The sequence below is a fragment of the Rhinatrema bivittatum genome, chromosome 12, assembly GCF_901001135.1.
Source record: "Rhinatrema bivittatum chromosome 12, aRhiBiv1.1, whole genome shotgun sequence".
In the NCBI taxonomy this organism is placed as follows: Eukaryota; Metazoa; Chordata; class Amphibia; order Gymnophiona; family Rhinatrematidae; genus Rhinatrema; species Rhinatrema bivittatum.
In genome coordinates, this window is record NC_042626.1 from 67,163,515 (window position 1) to 67,181,815 (window position 18,301).

The 18,301-nt window shown below is 48.0% G+C and overlaps 1 protein-coding gene across 1 annotated transcript in view; it reads left to right on the top strand.

The window, feature by feature from the left end:
• TLK2 (tousled like kinase 2) overlaps positions 1–18,301 on the top strand; it is a 226,197-nt gene that overhangs the window by 45,414 nt on the left and 162,482 nt on the right. The window lies entirely within an intron of this gene.

An 18,301-nucleotide genomic window follows, 5' to 3' on the forward strand; every position in this document is an offset into this window, starting at 1 on the left:
GGGGACACCACTAAATCGGTATTGCCTTGGAAAAATCCATGAGGAGTTCTGAAGGGGGGGGGGGGGGGGGGAGATGGCAGTGTTCCCTGTTTAACTACTGAAGTCAGCCATTGTTTAATAGGGAAAATCTGGTGTATGTACCGTCCATGCAGGTTTGGAATGGAAGTTTATTCATGAGTGGGAGGTTTCTCTTTTTGGAAGAGGTGGATTGTCCATATTGTGAAGATATAAACAAAACTCCAATTTTTATTGATGGTATTAAATTTTGACCCTTTGTGTTAGCAAATGAGTTACATAGATATATGTCTAGTATAAAGATTGGTTACTCTCTAGTAAGCTATCTGGCAAGAATGGATCCACTCAGCTGATGAGATCAGGGGAAGAGATGAATGCAGGACATTTCCAGTGTATTCATGTACCCAACTTTTGTCCTCTTCTGCTTTAGGCATGTCTCTGTGTGGGGTGGGGAAGGGGAGAGGATGGTATATGATACATGAGTATGTATTATAGTAATCGGAAATAGTGTTAAATCCAGCCTATCAAGACTGAAATCATCTCCACATCAGTGGATCCTTAAAGAACCTAAGATGTGCCATGCTGGGTTAGACCAGTGGTCTGTCAGGCCGAGCATCTTATCTCTGACAGTGGCCAGTCTGGGCCACCTGGAAGCATCCGGCAGATCCTAATAGGAAAGTCCATTCCATGTTGATTACTCTCAGAAGTAAGAGGTGCAAAAACTCAAATTTGTCTGGCTATAGTTAGTAATGGACCCATGCATTAGAAACCTGTCCGAGCCTTTTTTAAATTCAATTATACTACTAGCCTTGACCATATTCTATGGCAACAAATTCCAAAGCTTAATTGTGCAGTGATTTAAAAGAAGAAAACGTTCTTAAATTTGTTTTAAATCTGCTACCTATTAGTTTCAGGAAGTGTCTCTTAGGTCGATTACTGTTTGAGAGTGTAAACAACCATTCCCTGTTTACCTGTTACAGTCCACTCATGATTTTATAAACTGCTTATGCTGTCCTTGTCTCTTTCCAAGCTGACGAACCCTAGCCTGTGTAGCCTCTCATCATAGGGGAACCATTTCATCTCTTTTATCATTTTTGTTACCCTTCTCTGCACCTTTTCTAGTTCTCCCTTTATCTTTTATGAGGTGCAGCGAACAGAACTAATTGATTTATTTTTATTTAAAATCTTTTCTATACCATCGCAATGGTTTACATGAAGGCACATAATTTAATGTAGGTGGATGCGTACTATAGTACATTTTAATAGGTGCCACAAAAGGTTCGGTTACAATATATCGTTAAAGACAATTTGTTTAGTGAAGTAGGTCATGACCAGGTGTACCTCTAGGGTAACATTCACGGTTAAAATTCATATTCACAGTGTTTACAATTATATTTGTTTTGATGTAGAGTTTCTAAGCTATTATAATGCACCTTTTTGGAATAGTGCTTTGCGCCGGTGCTCTCCTGTCTATTCCTGTATGTTTTCTATTCCCCAGTCTCTCTATAAAATGCTTGTTTAAAAAGCCATGTTTTTAAACTTTTCTTAAAGGTTTTAAGATCTCTTTGTAATCTTATTTTTTGTAATCTTTGTATTCTTTGTAATCTTATCTCTTTGTAATCTAATTATTAAAATAATTTTTTGTTCTTATTCCTAAAAACTATTCAGGCCTCTTGTCTTCTCCCAGTTCCTGCTTCCCCTGTTTTATTGTAACTTTCTTGCTTCTTGTCACCTGTTAAATGTTCTAGGTTATCACCCCCCTTGTTATTTGTAAACCGGCATGATGTGATTCTATCATGAATGCCGGAATAAAAAAAGCTTTAAATAAATAAGTAAATAATCTGATCTCTTGAGGCATTGTGTTCCAAAGTGCAGGGCCTGCTAAAGATAAGGCCCTTTCTCTCACTTGGGTTAGTCTTGCTCATAAGATGTGGGTGCACCAAGGATTAATATTAGAGGCATTATGACATTGTTGGTTCTTCTAGCCAATGCTGCATATAGTGTAATCTTTGCTGGCTCTCCCCCTAGAGTACAGACAAAGTGCTTATATTTCTCCTGGACAAGCAGGATGGCAGTCCTCAGAGATGGGTGACTTCATCAGTTGGAGCCCAGCACAGAAATCTTTTGTCAAAGTTTCTAGAAACCTTGGCACACTGAGCATGCTACTATCCGCATGGCTATGCAGGGTCCCTTTTCAGTATTATATTTGCCACGAAGCAATTGCCTCGCTGTCCGTGGAGCACTCTCCAGAAATGTTACTAAAACTAACTCTGAGGATTTTTGCTCTGTTCTTCATCACGCGGAATTCCCCTTTGTTATCAGTTTCCCCCAGTATCTCGGTAGGTGTGTTTTTCCCTTGTTCATTGCGGTTGATTCCAGAGCGCGTTGTACCCAGTGGCCGCCAGCTGGCTCACTTTTATGGCATCGTCCAGTTTTCGCAAATGCTCCCAGTGCCCGCAGACCATGTCTCTCACAGATCTGCACGAGGTCTGTATCCTCTGCCTGGGGGCCTCACGATGTCCGCGGGTGCCCCAGTTGTGCTCAGATGACCCTCCAAGGGCTATCGTTCCCGGCTGCATAAGATAGAGCAACGTTTTGGTGCCAAAAGGTTGGCTCAATCAACTCTGGCATCGGGAGCCTTGACACCGACCCTTGTGACACACCATGTCCCGATCAGTTCCTCCTCAGGAAGAGAGCGGCTCAGGGGACCGGCCCTCTCCCTCATCGGATCAGTTCAGAGCATCCGGATCATCGTTGACCTTTGCGCTGGAGAAAGACCAGGCTGAGCAGCAAGGGACACACAGACACCAGCAGTCGTTCTCACACGGCACCAGTGCCGATTCCGGAGGAGCACTGGCCCATGCCGAACGTCCCCTGAAGCCACCCCATGGTGAAGAGGCCCCGCCCTCTTCCAAACCTGGGAGTCCCAGGCATTCCCCACCGAGTGTGGTGCTGGGCACCGAGCCTCTGCAGACCCCCGTGGAGGCTCCGGTGACACTTCAACCTCCTCGCCCATCGTCCTCGTTCTCTTCACTGGACTTCCAGGAAGAGTTAGACCGCAGGGTGCAGCAGGCGATACTCTGAGCCATTCTGAGCTTTGAACCGCCCTGGCGCCGGCTCCCATACCAGCACCAGAACCAGCGCTTGCGCTTAGCGCCCCTGCTGGAGCGGCTCAACATCCTCTTGACCATCCTGCCAACACAACCAGTCCTAGGGCTCCCTCTGTTCCCCATCTGCCACTGATGTCCCCCTCCGGAGCAATACCGATCCCCAGTTCCTCTGAGGAAAAGGATCCAGTGCCACGCCTGAAGCCCTAGACAGTGCCTCCATTGCTTGAGCCTGTTCCAGGCCATTGGGAGCTCCAGGGCCTTTGGTCCGCTCTGGGTCTTCGGTGCTCCTGGCACCATTGATACCCTTATGGCTTCTGGCACAGAGGACACCCTCGATGCCGCTGCCGAGGAGCATGGGCACTGGACCCACTCACCGTCCCCCGGTGGACGTCGGTGAGGAGGAGATCACTTACGATCCCTGGGGTGATGATACCTCAGACTCCTCATCCAAGGTTTCCGGGGATCTGCCCCCCCCCCCACCTGAGCCTTATCCGCTGGGTGAAAGATGTCGCTCTCCCCCAGAAGACCTCTCCTTCGCGGGCTTCATTAGGGCCATGGCAGAAGCCATCCCCTTCCAGCTCCTCACCAAGGAAGACGCCCACCACAAAATGCCGGAGATTCTCCAATTTGTGGACTTACCAAAGGAGGTGGTAGCTATTCCAATCCATGAGATGCTATTGTAACTTCTCTACAGAATCTTGGAGCACCCGGGCTCTGACACCCCTGTTAACCGGAAGATTGATGACCTTTATCTGGTTCAACAGGCCCTGAGCTTTCAGAAGCGTCAGCTCTCCCACGCATTCCTCCACCCCCACCCCGAAGGCCGAGAACATAGGGCCCTTGATGCTGAGTCAGGATCGTTTTTCAGGGGGCGATGCTCATTGCCCGCATCGCCGCCTACCAATTGTACATGGCTCAGTACAGTAGGAACTTGTGGAAACAGGTTCAGGAACTGGCAGAGCATCTGCCTCAACAGCAGCAGGACACGCTGGAGGCAATAGTCCAAAAGGGCCTGGAGGTTGGCAAACACTAGGTGAGGTCCACCTATGATGTTTTGAGACAGTGGCCAGCGTTTCAGCCATGGGCAATAGCACCTGCCACATGGTCTAGCTCCAAGCCTCTGCCCGGAGGTCCAGAACAGACTGGCAGATCTACCCTGCACCAGAGAGAATCTCTTCAGAGAAAGGTTCAGGGACGCAGTCGCTCAGCTCAAGGACCACCATGAGACCTTGCAGCAGCTGTTCACCAGCACATCTGGCCCTCTGTCCTCCTTGCATAGGTCCCTGTGACAGAGTCCGTGCAAATCCTTCTACCATCAGAGGCGATACTACCCTCCGACATCTCACAACAGGGCATCCCGTTCTCCACCCAAGGGCCGGCCTCACCAACAGCACACCCCCAGGCCCCAGCCTGCACCACAGCCTAGTCTAGCTGCGGGTTTTTGACTGGCAGCGAGAGAGTGGAGACTACCTTGCGGTGCCCGCAGATCTCTGCCTGCCAGTCGGGGGCTGTCTGTGCCTCTTCACAGACTGCTGGCCCCCTATTACCACCAACCGCTGGGTTCTGGCCATTGTACAACACGTCTACCGCCTGAGTTTCCAGACAGTTCCAATGGATTCTCCGCCCCCTCTGGAGAGGAACCTGTCAGCACAGGAGATGCTCGAATTCGAGTTCTCAGCCTTGTTGCAGGCAGGCGCAGTCAAACCTGTACCCTGCTCCCAGCAGGGCCGGGGTTCTACTCGAGATTTTTTTTTTATACACCAAAGAAAGCAGGCGGCATTCGGCCTGTTCTTGCAGCTGGGGGGGGAGGGAAGATTGGCTCTGCTCTCTCGATCTGAAAGACGCTTACGCCCATATTATGATATTCCCATCTCACAGGAAGTATCTCTGCTTCATATTGGTCCACAGACATTTCCAATACCGGGTGCTGCCCTTCGGCCTTGCATCAGCCCTGCAGGTCTTTATGAAATGTCTGGCGGTGTTAGGGGCACACCTGTACCGCAGTGGGGTGCATGGTTTACCCTACCTGGATGACTCACTTATCAGCAGCATGATGCAGGAGGGTGCTCTACGCTCCCTCCGGTCACAACCAGAGTGCTACAGTCACTGGGGTTCGTGATCAGTTTTCCCCAAATCCCAGCTGAAGCCGTCCAAATGGCTAGCATTCATTGGGGCTCTGCTGGACACGACACTGGCCAGAGCATTCCTTCCCTGGGACCACGTCCAGGTCAGGTGTCGCTGGCGCACTCCGTCCACCACTGACTGACAGTCTCTGCCAGGGTTCTGCTCTGCTTACTGGGCCACATGGCAGCAGAGGTGCATGTCACTCAGCTCACCCAGCTGGCCATGTGAGTAGCACAGTGGACACTGTCTACTCTCAATGGTTTCAGGCTACCCAGGCCCTCTCAGCACCAGTCCAAGTTACCTCACCACTCCGAGCCTCCTTTTCCTGGTGGGAAAGTCTACCCTCTTTGGAAAGAGGTCTTCCCTTCCAAATGCCATCCCTCCAAGCGGTATTGACCACCGACGCCTCCATCTTGGGTTGGGGAGCTCATGTGGGCAGTCTTCACATGCAGGGCATGTGGTCAGAGCAGGAAGCGAGTTGTCAAGTCAACTTCTTGGAGCTGCACGCAATCCGGTATGCCCTTTCGGCGTTCCAGGATCAACTGGCCCACAAAGTGGTCCTGATCCAGACTGACAACCAAGTCTCAATATGGTACATAAACAAGCAGGGAGGCACAGGCTCCTTCCTGCTGTGCCAGGAGGCGGTACAGATTTGGGCCTGGGACCTGTCCAAGGACATGCTCTTGTGAGCAATTTGCCTTGCAGGGAAGAGAATGTGCTGGTGGACTGCCTCAGTCGGACATTCCACCCCTACGAATGGTTGCTCAATCCTGCGGTTGCGGACAGGATCTTCCACCTGTGGGGCAGTCCGGAGGTGGATCTCTTTGCCTCACCTCGAAATTACAAAACGACCCACTTTTGCTCCCTGTACAGGGAGGATGGGGACCAGCCTTGAATGCCTTTGCTCGGTTTTGGGCAAGGGCCTACTGTACGCATATCCTCCGCTTCCACTGGTGGGGAAGACTCTCTCGTGAAGCTCCAGAAGGACAAGGGCATCATGATTCTAGTTGGCCCATACTGGTCACGACATGTCTAGTTCCCGATTTTGTGCAACCTATTGATCCGGGAGCCCATATGTCTGGGCACCTCCCCCGATCTGATCATGCAGGATCAGGGCAGATTGCGCCACCTGAACCTCCAGTTGCTGGCCCTCACTGCCTGGATGTTGAAAGGTTAGTTTTGCAGTCCCTCAACCTCTCAGATAATGTGTCGCAGGTGCTGGTGGCTTCCCGAAAGCCTTCCACCATAAGAACATAAGAAAATGCCATACTGGGTCAGACCAAGGGTCCATCAAGGCCAGCATCCTGTTTCCAACAGTGGCCAATCCAGGCCAGAAGAACCTGGCAAGTACCCAAAAACTAAGTCTATTCCATGTTACCATTGCTAATGGCAGTGGCTATTCTCTAAGTGAACTTAATAGCATAAGAACATAAGAAAATGCCATACTGGGTCAGACCAAGGGTCCATCAAGGCCAGCATCCTGTTTCCAACAGTGGCCAATCCAGGCCAGAAGAACCTGGCAAGTACCCAAAAACTAAGTCTATTCCATATTACCATTGCTAATGGCAGTGGCTATTCTCTAAGTGAACTTAATAGCAGGTAATGGACTTCTCCTCCAAGAACTTATCCAATCCTTTTTTAAACACAGCTATACTAACTGCACTAACCACATCCTCTGGCAACAAATTCCAGAGTTTAATTGTGCGTTGAGTAAAAAAGAACTTTCTCCGATTAGTTTTAAATGTGCCCAATGCTAACTTCATGGAGTGCCCCCTAGTCTTTCTACTATCCGAAAGAATAAATTACCGATTCACATCTACCTGTTCTAGACCTCTCATGATTTTAAACATCTCTATCATATCCCACCTCAGCCGTCTCTTCTCCAAGCTGAAAAGTCCTAACATCTTTAGTCTTTCCTCATAGGGGAGCTGTTCCATTCCCCTTATCATTTTGGTAGCCTTCTCTGTACCTTCTCCATCGCAATTATATCTTTTTTGAGATGCGGCGACCAGAATTGTACACAGTATTCAAGGTGTGGTCTCACCATGGAGCGATACAGAGGCATTATGACATTTTCTGTTTTATTCACCATTCCCCTTCTAATAATTCCCAACATATTCTGTTTGCTTTTTTGACTGCCGCAGCACTCTGAACCGACGAATTCAATGTGTTATCCACTATGACGCCTAGATCTTTCTTGGGTTGTAGCACCTAATATGGAACCCAACATTGTGTAATTATAGCATGGGTTATTTTTCCCTATATGCATCACCTTGCACTTATCCACAATAAATTTCATCTGCCATTTGGATGCCCAATTTTCCAGTCTCCAAAGGTCTTCCTGCAATTTATCACAATCTGCTTGTGATTTAACTACTCTGAACAATTTTGTGTAATCTTACTGGTTGAAGTGGAGGAGGTTCTCCGTCTGGTGTGGGGCAAAAGGCCTAGATCCTTTCTTGTGCCCCACTCAGTGACTATTGGACCATTTGTGGTCCCTCTCGGAGTCTGGACTCCCAGATCACCTTGATCAGAGTTCACCTGAGGGCAATCAGCGCTTATCACCAGGGGATAAGTGGCACACCCATTTCTGTGCAGCTTCATGAGGGGCCTGTTGCATTTAAAGACCCCTCTGCATCCTGGGACCTCAAAGTGATATTAGTGTGGCTCATGCAGTCTCCTTTCGAGCCTATGCACTCCTGTGAGCTTAAACATCTCACCTGGAAAGTCATTTTCCTGGTTGCGGTCACCTCCACTCGCAGGGTCAGTGAGCTTCAGGCGTTAGTGACGTATCCGCCCTATACGAAGTTCTTTCACGATAGTTTCTGCCTATGGTGGTAACTGATTTCCATCTCAATCAGTCCATAGTTTTTCCCACCTTCTTTCTGAAGCCCCATTCCCACCAGGGTGAACGGGCTCTGCATAGCCTGGACTGCAAGCATGCTCTTGACTTTTATCTTGCGCATACGGCAGTCCATGCAACTCTTTGTCTCCTTTGATAAAAACAGACTTGGCGTTGCGATAGGCAATCAGACCCTGTCCAGTTGGTTGGCGGACTGAATATCCTTCGAGCAGGCGGGCCTTCCACTTGGAGGCCGTGTCAAGGCGCACTCGGAGCAATGGCAACATTGGGGGACCTCATGAAAGTGCGCCACATCGCTGAGATCTGCAAGGCTGCGACGTGGAGCTCCCTACACACGTTTGCTGCCCATTCTTGTTTAGACAAGGATGGTCGACATAACAGTACCTTTGGCCAGACTGTTCTCTGTAATCTGTTCCAAGCATAAGAAACCAACTCTTCCTACCTAGGTCCCAGTGTCTGTTTCGTGCTGCCTCCTGTTCTCACCCTCAGCACTTCTGTTGTGCACGTTGTCACATGGTTAAGTGCTGTGGGTTCTATTATTGTTGGGGGCAGCCGATAGCTTGGTATTCACCCATCTGTGAGGACTACCATCCTGCTTGTCCTGGGAGAAAGCTCAGTTGCTTACCTGTAACAGGTGTTCTCCTAGGACAGCAGGATGTTAGTCCTCAGGAAACCTGGCCGCCACCCCCGTGGAGTTGGGTTCTCCATTGATTCGTTTTATTTTTTTGCTCAGATTCGAGAATGAAGAGGGACACCACATGGCCGCGTGGATAGTGGCATGTTGGGCATGCTCAGTGTGCCAGTAAAAGTTTCTAGAAACTTTGACACAAGTTTTCTGTGCTAGGCTCCATCTGGTGATGTCACCCATCTGTGAGGGCTAACATCCTGCTGTCCTAGGAGAGCAGCTGTTACAGGTAAGCAACTCTGCTGTACCTGTAGTAAATGGTTTCCTTCTTTTCTGCTCAGAGAAAAATACATCAGATATAACAGTTTAAAGCAGCTTCATCCAGTCTGATAGATTGCATTACTTGTACTATATCCTATGTCCCAGCCATTATGAGCAGAAGCAATAGGAGCTGGTTATCCTGCAGCTTCTGCTTTTTCTTTACCAAAAGGCCACAGACCAATTCCTTTGTCAAGTTATTCAGTTGTGGCCATTTGTGGCTCTTTTTTTGTTATATCCTTTGAAGGAAAAAATGAGAGCAGACACAAAGCGTGCTACAGCAGACTAGACTTCATGCCTTGTGTTTACTTACATTCTTGGTGCTAATGGTTTCAGCTGGTGTACATTGTTCCTATCCAAGTATCCTCATGTAGATTATCATCAGTGATTATCATTACCTACATGTCTTGGAGATATGAGCAGAGATGAGAGTGAATCTTGAGATAGACATGACCAGACATGACTCTCAGGATCCAAGGCCTGACACCCATTTGTATTGCTTGGTATAGGTCTGTATGGAGATCCAATTTTATTTATTTATTTGATTTATAGTCAGCTTTTCAGCCACTTCAAAGCAGATTACATTCAGGTACTGTAGGTATTTCCCTGTTCCCAGTGAGCTTACTAGATTTTACTCCTGGGGGAATTCTGCGCAAAAAAATTTAAAATTATGAGCACAAAAACTTAAGTCTGTGCACAAAAACTTAAAATTCTGCAAATTTTAGATAGGTCAAAATAACACAATTTACATGACAGTCTTTAAGTAATTACATTTTAAATAATACAGAAAAAGGTTATTACTTAAAGATGCAGAACTTTAAATATTTTGAGCAGAATTTCCCTACAAATTCACTGTAAGAGTGTTCCTTCTACTCGCTCTCCCTACTCCCCTGCCCACTTTGCCCTCTCAAGCCCCAACTCCTCCACTTGCCACTATCTCTCCCCTCATAGAAACATAGAAATGACGGCAGAAGAAGACCAAACGGCCCATCCAGTCTGCCCAGCAAGCTTCACACATTTTTTTCTCATACTTTTCTGTTTCTCTTAGCTCTTTGGTTCTATTTCCCTTCCACCCCCACCATTAATGTAGAGAGCAGTGATGGAGCTGCATCCAAGTGAAATATCAAGCTTGATTAGTTAGGGGTAGTAGGGGAATTAACCGCTGCAATAAGCAAGCTACACCCATGCTTATTTGTTTTACCCAGACTATGTTATTCAGCCCTTATTGGTTGTTTTTGTTCTCCCCTGCCGTTGAAGCAGGGAGCTATGCTGGATATATGTGAAGTATCAGTTTTTCTTCTCCCCTGCCATTGAAGCAGAGAACTATGCTGGATATGCATTGAAAGTGAAGTATCAGGCTTATTTGGTTTGGGGTAGTAACCGCCGTAACAAGCCAGCTACTCCCCGCTTTGTGAGTGTGAATCCTTTTTTTCTTCTCCCTGCTGTTGAAGCAGAGAGCTATGCTGGATATGCATGAAGTATCAGTTTTTCTTCTCCCCTGCCGTTGAAGCAGGGAGCTATGCTGGATATGCGTGAAGTATCAGTTTTTCTTCTCCCCTGCCGTTGAAGCAGAGAGCTATGCTGGATATGCGTGAAGTATCAGTTTTTCTTCTCCCCTGCCGTTGAAGCAGGGAGCTATGCTGGATATGCGTGAAGTATCAGTTTTTCTTCTCCCCTGCCGTTGAAGCAGGGAGCTATGCTGGATATGCGTGAAGTATCAGTTTTTCTTCTCCCCTGCCGTTGAAGCAGGGAGCTATGCTGGATATGCGTGAAGTATCAGTTTTTCTTCTCTCCTGCCGTTGAAGCAGAGAGCTATGCTTGATATGCGTGAAGTATCAGTTTTTCTTCTCCCCTGCCGTTGAAGCAGAGAGCTATGCTGGATATGCGTGAAGTATCAGTTTTCTTCTCCCCTGCCGTTGAAGCAGAGAGCTATGCTGGATATGCGTGAAGTATCAGTTTTTCTTCTCCCCTGCCGTTGAAGCAGAGAGCTATGCTGGATATGCGTGAAGTATCAGTTTTTCTTCTCCCCTGCCGTTGAAGCAGAGAGCTATGCTGGATATGCATTGAAAGTGAAGTATCAGGCTTATTTGGTTTGGGGTAGTAACCGCCGTAACAAGCCAGCTACTCCCCGCTTTGTGAGTGCGAATCCTTTTTTCCACATTTCTCTTGCTGTTGTAGCTTAGAGCGATGTTGGAGTCACAGTAACCATGTGTATGTTTATTGAATAAGGGTATTATCTCCAGGCAGTAGCCGTCATTCTGGCGAGCCACCCACTCTTTATTGACGGCCTCTTGATTTTATGGATCCACAGTGTTTATCCCACGCCCCTTTGAAGTCCTTCACAGTTCTGGTCTTCACCACTTCCTTCGGAAGGGCATTCCAGGCATCCACCACCCTCTCCGTGAAGAAATACTTCCTGACATTGGTTCTGAATCTTCCTCCCTGGAGCTTCAAATCGTGACCCCTGGTTCTGCTGATTTTTTTCCTACGGAAAAGGTTTATCGTTGTCTTTGGATCATTAAGACCTTTCAAGTATCTGAAAGTCTGTATCATATCACCTCTGCTCCTCCTTTCCTCCAGGGTGTACATATTTAGATTCTTCAATCTCTCCTCATAAGTCATTTGATGAAGACCTTCCACCTTTTTGGTTGCCCTTCTCTGGACCTCCTCCATCTTGTCTCTGTCTCTTCGGAGATACGGTCTCCAGAACTGAACACAATACTCCGGGTGAGGTCTCACCAAGGACCTGTACAAGGGGATAATCACTTCCCTTTTCTTACTCGATATTCCTCTCTCTATGCAGCCCAGCATTCTTCTGGCTTTAGCTATCGCCTTGTCACATTGTTTCGCCGACTTCAGATCATTAGACACCATCACCCCCAAGGTCTCTCTCCTGCTCCGTGCACATCAGCCTTTCTCCCCCCATCGAATACAGTTCATTCGGATTTCCACTCCCCATATGCATGACTCTGCACTTCTTGGCATTGGATGTCAGCTGCCATATCTTCGACCACTCTTCCATCTTCCTTAAATCCCGTCTCATTCTCTCCACTCCTTCCGGCGTGTCCACTCTGTTGCAGATCTTAGTGTCATCCGCAAAAAGACATACCTTACCTTCTATCCCTTCCGCAATGTCGCTCACAAAGATATTGAAAAGGACCTGTCCCAACACCGATCCCTGCGGTACACCGCTTAAAACCGCTCTCTCTTCAGAGAGAGTTCCATTTACCATCACACATTGTCTTCTGTCCGTCAACCAGTTTGCAATCCAGGCCACCACCTCGGTACTCACTCCTAAGCTTCTCATTTTATTCACCAGTCTCCTGTGCACCTCTAGGCTCAACCCCTTCCACTCTATCACCAGTCCCAGAGTTTGACCCCGTTCTCAGTACTGCCCCTCACACAGGCTCCCTCTCTCACACACATGCGTTCTCTCTAGTACACATGCACACACTCTCATACAGTCTCTCTTTCTCTCTCTCTCTCTCACACAAACACACACACACACACACACACACACCCTCATACAGTGTCCCTCTCTCTTGCATATACACCCACACAAGCTCCCTTTCTCTCTCACATACATCCTCACACAGACTACCTATGTCTCTCTCTCTCACGCACCCCTTCACACAGGCTCTGTCTCACACAAACACAATCCATTCACACAAGCTAGCACCTTCACGTACACATGATCCCTTTTTCATACACATGACTTCCCAATCTCTCTCTCACTCTCCTTGTCAATCTCCTCATAAAGGCTCCCTCTGAAACCCCTGCTCTTTTACCTCCCATTCTCTCTCACCCTCCCCTCTCTCACACCCCTCTCCCTACTCTCATCCTCCTCTCTCACACCTCCTCCCCTCTCTCTCGGGCCTTTATCTTTGCCGCGAGTGGAGCACACTCCATTCGCAGCACACGGGGGGGCCTTCCATCTTCGCTGTGAGCGGAGCACACTCCGTGGCACACGGGGGCCTTCCATTTTCGCCACGAATGGCTTGCCTGGGCCTTCATCTTTGCTGTGAGTGGAGCATATCCCACGGCATACGCAGGCTCCGTTTGCGGTATGCCGGGGTCTCATCTGCTATTTTCTGCACAGAATTTGACAACTCTGCGCAGGGGGGAATTCTGCGCAAATTCTGCACTCCACAGCGCAGAATTCCCCCAGGACTAAGATTTGTACCTGAGGCAATAGAAGCTAAAGTGTCTGCCCAAGGTCACAAGGAGGAGAAGCAGCAGGATTTGAGCCCTGGTTTCCCTTGTTTGCAGCCCACTGATCTAACAACTAAGCTGCTACTCCATTCACAGGTCTCCTGGCAAGCCATCTCTGTCCACTACAATCCGTCCTAAATTCAGCTGCGTGAAATATCTTTCGCCAAATTTGCTACACTTTTTCATAACCCCTCTTCTGAAGTCATGCATTGGCTCCCTATCTGCTCCTGCATACAGTTCAAGCTCCTCTTTATCACCTACAAATGCCTTCAATTTGCAGCACCTCACTCCTATCTGTGCCCATCTCCTCTACTGCCAATTACCAACTCTTGTGTTTTCCACCTGGCTGTGCCATATGCTTAGAATAGTTTTCCTGCACTGGTGCGTCATGTTCCTTCTCTCACCGTGTTTAAATCCTTTCTAAAGAGGTTGCTTTTAAATCTTAGCCCTGATTGTCGACTTATAGTCTCATTAACAAACTTTCTTTTTTCTGTTTTTAACCATTGTCTTGCTTTATGAAATACTTCAAGTCTCTTGTCCTGTATGTTTGTCATATTAGATAATCTCTATTAATTAGGGACTGTCTCTTGTGTGTTTGTTTGTACAGTGCTGTACATGCTATGTAGCACTATAGAAATGTTTAGTAGTAGTAAATCCATAAAAAAATTGGATGCTGGTTATAATCCATTTTTAAGAAATCATTAAGGTTATAATGCCCAGGAGTGGAAGTCATTCTGACCCACTACAGTACTGTGACTGTCAGCCCACTGCTGTTCTCTGACAGATTTTGAGGTGGGAAGGGAGGGGGCATAGAAGCAGAGAGGTGTGCTCTGGATTGCGTGGGCCTATTGGATGTGCATTTTTAGTTGCTTCTCTGTTTCCCAGTAATTTAATACCCAGTGGAATGTAGTCACTGCTGTACAAGATAGCTACATGTCGGCACAGTTGCTGTCCTGCATGTGGAATATTACCCGTTTGCAAGAGAGACATTGAGATACAGGGAGATAAAGTTAACTTTGCTGAGGTTGTGCGAAGCTGAGGCTAGAAAAGAAATTCCGATCTGAGTCCTTATCTGAATGGTTTGATACACAAAGTGCACGTTCCATTCTGGCTGTTTTTCAGGGTGTTTTGCTCGTTTAGTTTCGGGGATGTAACTTTCAATCCATCCTGAATACTTTTTTAATTGTCTGAACTTGTTTTTGTCTTTTAGAATAATATTTTCTGCTGGTTCATAGAGAATATATGTCCTGAAACTGTTTAGTCATACGATCAACTTGCATGTCTTTGGGATGAAAGGCCAGTATTGTGACCAATGTTTACCTTTCTTGGCTAATAATTTTTTTGATGATGCAACCCCCCAGCCCCTACCTTTTCTTTCCTTTTTTTTTTTTTTTTTAATTATTTGCTCTTGGTCCCAGAATGGGCCATGTATACCAGGCCTCTCTCTGGCATGTGGTCCTGGCTCCTGTGGACAGAGCTGGTGAATTCAGATCAAGGCATGGCCTTGTAGAAAATAATTTGTCTTCTTAGAAGCTGTGTTCTTTACAAACTGGGAAACATGCAAGGAATGTGTTGCATGTCTGACTTAGATGATTGTGAGCAGTACAGTAATAAATAGAAGGGCAGATGAAGGAAATCCTGCCTTTAATTTTTACTTCCCTGTACAGACCCGGATCAGTCCAGACCGTGGGTTGAGCCTCCTGTCCAGCAGATGGAGACAGACAAAAACTGAAAGGGTATCCTATATCAGGACAGAGCCTACCCTGCATCCCAGTATTTGTCTGTCTCCAGCAGATGCAGGCAGCTGAACCTGTGGCTCCCTTCCTTTTCTCAATTTCTTTCTACCTGTGAGATTGTTCCTGCTCCTGTGTTGTCTTCTATCAGATCAAGCAAGTATTACCTTACTTCTGTACAAAAAAAAAGTAAAAGATGCGGGCAGTTCCGCTCCCAGATTGATCTCCCCACATTGACGAGAGAGCAGCTTGAGCAGTTGAACAGACCTCTGTCGGATCAAGAGGTAGGCCGGGTTATCCGTCAACTTAAAACTCTGAAAGCCCCAGGCCCCGATGGGTTTACGACGGAATTTTATCAGTTATTGGCTGACAAGATAGTGACCTCTTTGACCGCAGCGTTTACGGCGTTGATCGCGGCTGGTTCATTCCCCTCACGGGATAACGTAGCACTGATCACTCTTATTCCTAAAGTGGGTAGGGATTCACTGGAGCTGGGCTCCTATCGCCCGATATCGCTATTGAATGTAGATCACAAGATCCTGGCGAAGGTGTTGACGGAACGACTGGCTCCCATACTACCCTCGCTGGTTGGTGACCATCAGGTAGGATTTGTGAGGGGGCGCTATGCCTTGGCTAACGTACGCCGTGTATTAACGGCAATGACGATATGCCGGGAACTGGATCAACCACATCTGGTTATCAGTTTCGACGCGGAGAAGGCGTTCGACCGAGTAGAGTGGCGTTACATGTTTTCCTTGTTGGAGGATATGGGATTTACTGGTCTATTTTTACAGGCGGTACGGCTGCTATACTCTGATCCTTGTGTGGTGATCTTGGCGAATGGGGCGCATTCCGAGCCTCTTGAGATAGCTAGAGGTACTAGACAGGGGTGCCCACTGTCCCCACTGCTTTTCATTTTACAACTTGAACCGTTGTTAATAGCGCTGTCGAGTCGCCGTGAGATTCGGGGGGTTCGGTTAGGGGCGTGCATTTTTAAAGCCATGGCCTTTGCGGATGATTTACTGGTGCTAGTGACAGATCCACAGACTTCATTGTCCCCTTTGCTGCGCCTGGTGTGGGAGTTTGGGATGTTCTCTGGTTGAAGTTGAATGAAGCTAAGTCCTCTGCTCTTCTATACCTGCCGGCCATGCGAGCGGCCTGGCAAGATACTTTTGCGTTACATTGGGTGGAGGACTCCTTGCCCTACTTGGGGATTCGCCTCCCGGCAGACCCGGACCACATATAGCGGGTGAATATCCCGGAAGGCTCAAGGCCACGCAGGAGAGTTTGGCTAGGTGGGCCAATTTGCCCCTTTCTTTGAGTGGGCGGGTCAATTTATTTAAAATGGTCATTTTGCCTCAGTGGCTTTACTTATTTCAAACTCTGCCAATTTTGTTACGCCCGAGTGACGCTAGACGGTTGGTGGGCGGTTTGCGACATTTTCTTTGGCGGGGGAGGAAACCGCGGGTCCCGCTGTGCTGGTTGCAGTTGCGGTGGGGACGGGGTGGATTGGGAGTCCCGGATTTGATGGATTACAATTTGGCTAGTCACTTACGAACCATTAGGGACTGGTTGCTGGGTTCCTCGGTGCTTTCCCCACTGTCCGTCGATCGGGCCTTAATGGCTCCCTATGACCCCGCGTGTGTGCTTCACGTACCCTCTAGTAAGCTACCCCCTGTGTTACGTACCACAGGATTGATACGTCCCCTTAGACAGAGCTGGAGGAGATTGACTAAGTTGATGCGGCTGCCAGCCCAGTGTGCCAGCCTTTTGCCAGTGCGTGGCAATGTGGACTTTACACCGGGATACCAGTCTGCTAGTTTTGTGGTCTGGGAATCCAAGGGGATTACTCGCCTAGGCCACCTGCTTAATACGGAAGGGGTACCTCTCTCCCTTAAGGAGCTGGGAGACCTATATGGGCTAGGTGCCGCGCAAGTTTTTCCCTACCTTCAGGTTAGACACTATCTCCGAGTGATCCCGGACGCCTACAAGGCACCCATGGTGGTGCACGCATTAGATGAGGTGTTCCACTTTGGGAAATCCCAAGCCCTATCCTTATCCATGTATTATAAGGGGGTCCGTAAATTTCAGGAGGAGGATTACCTGGACGTTTTGGCATCCCGGTGGAACAACGATGGGGACTTTACTGTGACTAACTGCATATTACGAGCTGGTTTTCGACGTGCAGCCAGGATCTCGAATAACTATTATTATCGAGAGATGCAGTTTAAATTTCTCAGCCGGGCATACATTTCGCCAACCGTGGCATGTCACTTTAGTGCAGATTTTTCAAGGGGCTGCCAAAGATGTGGCAAGACCTCATGCACTCTGTCCCACGCTTTTTGGTACTGTCCTCTAGTTCAGCGGTTTTGGCAAAAGGTGGGGGATTATCTGGCTAACCTGATAGATGTGGCCTTTCCGGTGACGCCCCACTGGATGCTCTTTGGTTGTGTATCCCCGGTTCGAATTCGAGATCCTGGCTCGCGAATGTTATTACTTAAGGCTTGTCTTGTAGGTAAGAAGATACTTCTTTCCGGTTGGCGTTCAACGGATACCCCGTCCTTTTGGGCTTGGAGGAACGGCTTTCATTTCATGATGACCATGGAAAGTTTGGCAGCTCGGACTTCTCCGATTCAACGGCGAAGATTTCTAGTCAATTGGCAGCCTTACATTCAGTCTCTCCCGCATCGTGCGCGGAGTTATGTGCTTAATGATTAAGGGCATAATATTGTGTGTTTTCCCCTTGTTCTTGTCTTCACAAGGAGTAACTCAAATGTAAATTTGTGTTGTTAGGTTACCCTCGGGGCGGGGGGAGGGGGGGACGGGGGTGGAGGGTTTACCAGACACGTTTGGTTATTGCTGTCCAGAGAGGTGCAGGAACCACTCCCCTCTGGTTGTTGTATTGTATTTCTTCTCTTTTGCAAACTTTAATAAAAAAAACGTTTAACCATAAAAAAAAAAGTAAAAGATTCAAAACTCCTGCTTTGGAATACAGCTCTGTCTCCCCGGTCTTAGGGGATCCTCGGGGGGGGGGGGTTTGCCCCTCGTTATACAGTCTAGGACCCCTTTTCCTGGTGACCTGCTTGTCTGCTGGGGCAATACTGGTGGTCCAGTCACGCCCCCTCCTTGCCTGTGCTGCCTTACAGGATTTAACAGGGAAGCTCAATTCCTCTGCCTTCATTTAAGTTTACAAAAAAAAAAAGGGCAAGAGACGAGCGAATTCAGCACCTTTTGTGCACGGATAGCAGCACAGCAGGGTTCCTTCTCCTGCCTCTGCTGCTGGGGCAGCACAGCTCAGCTG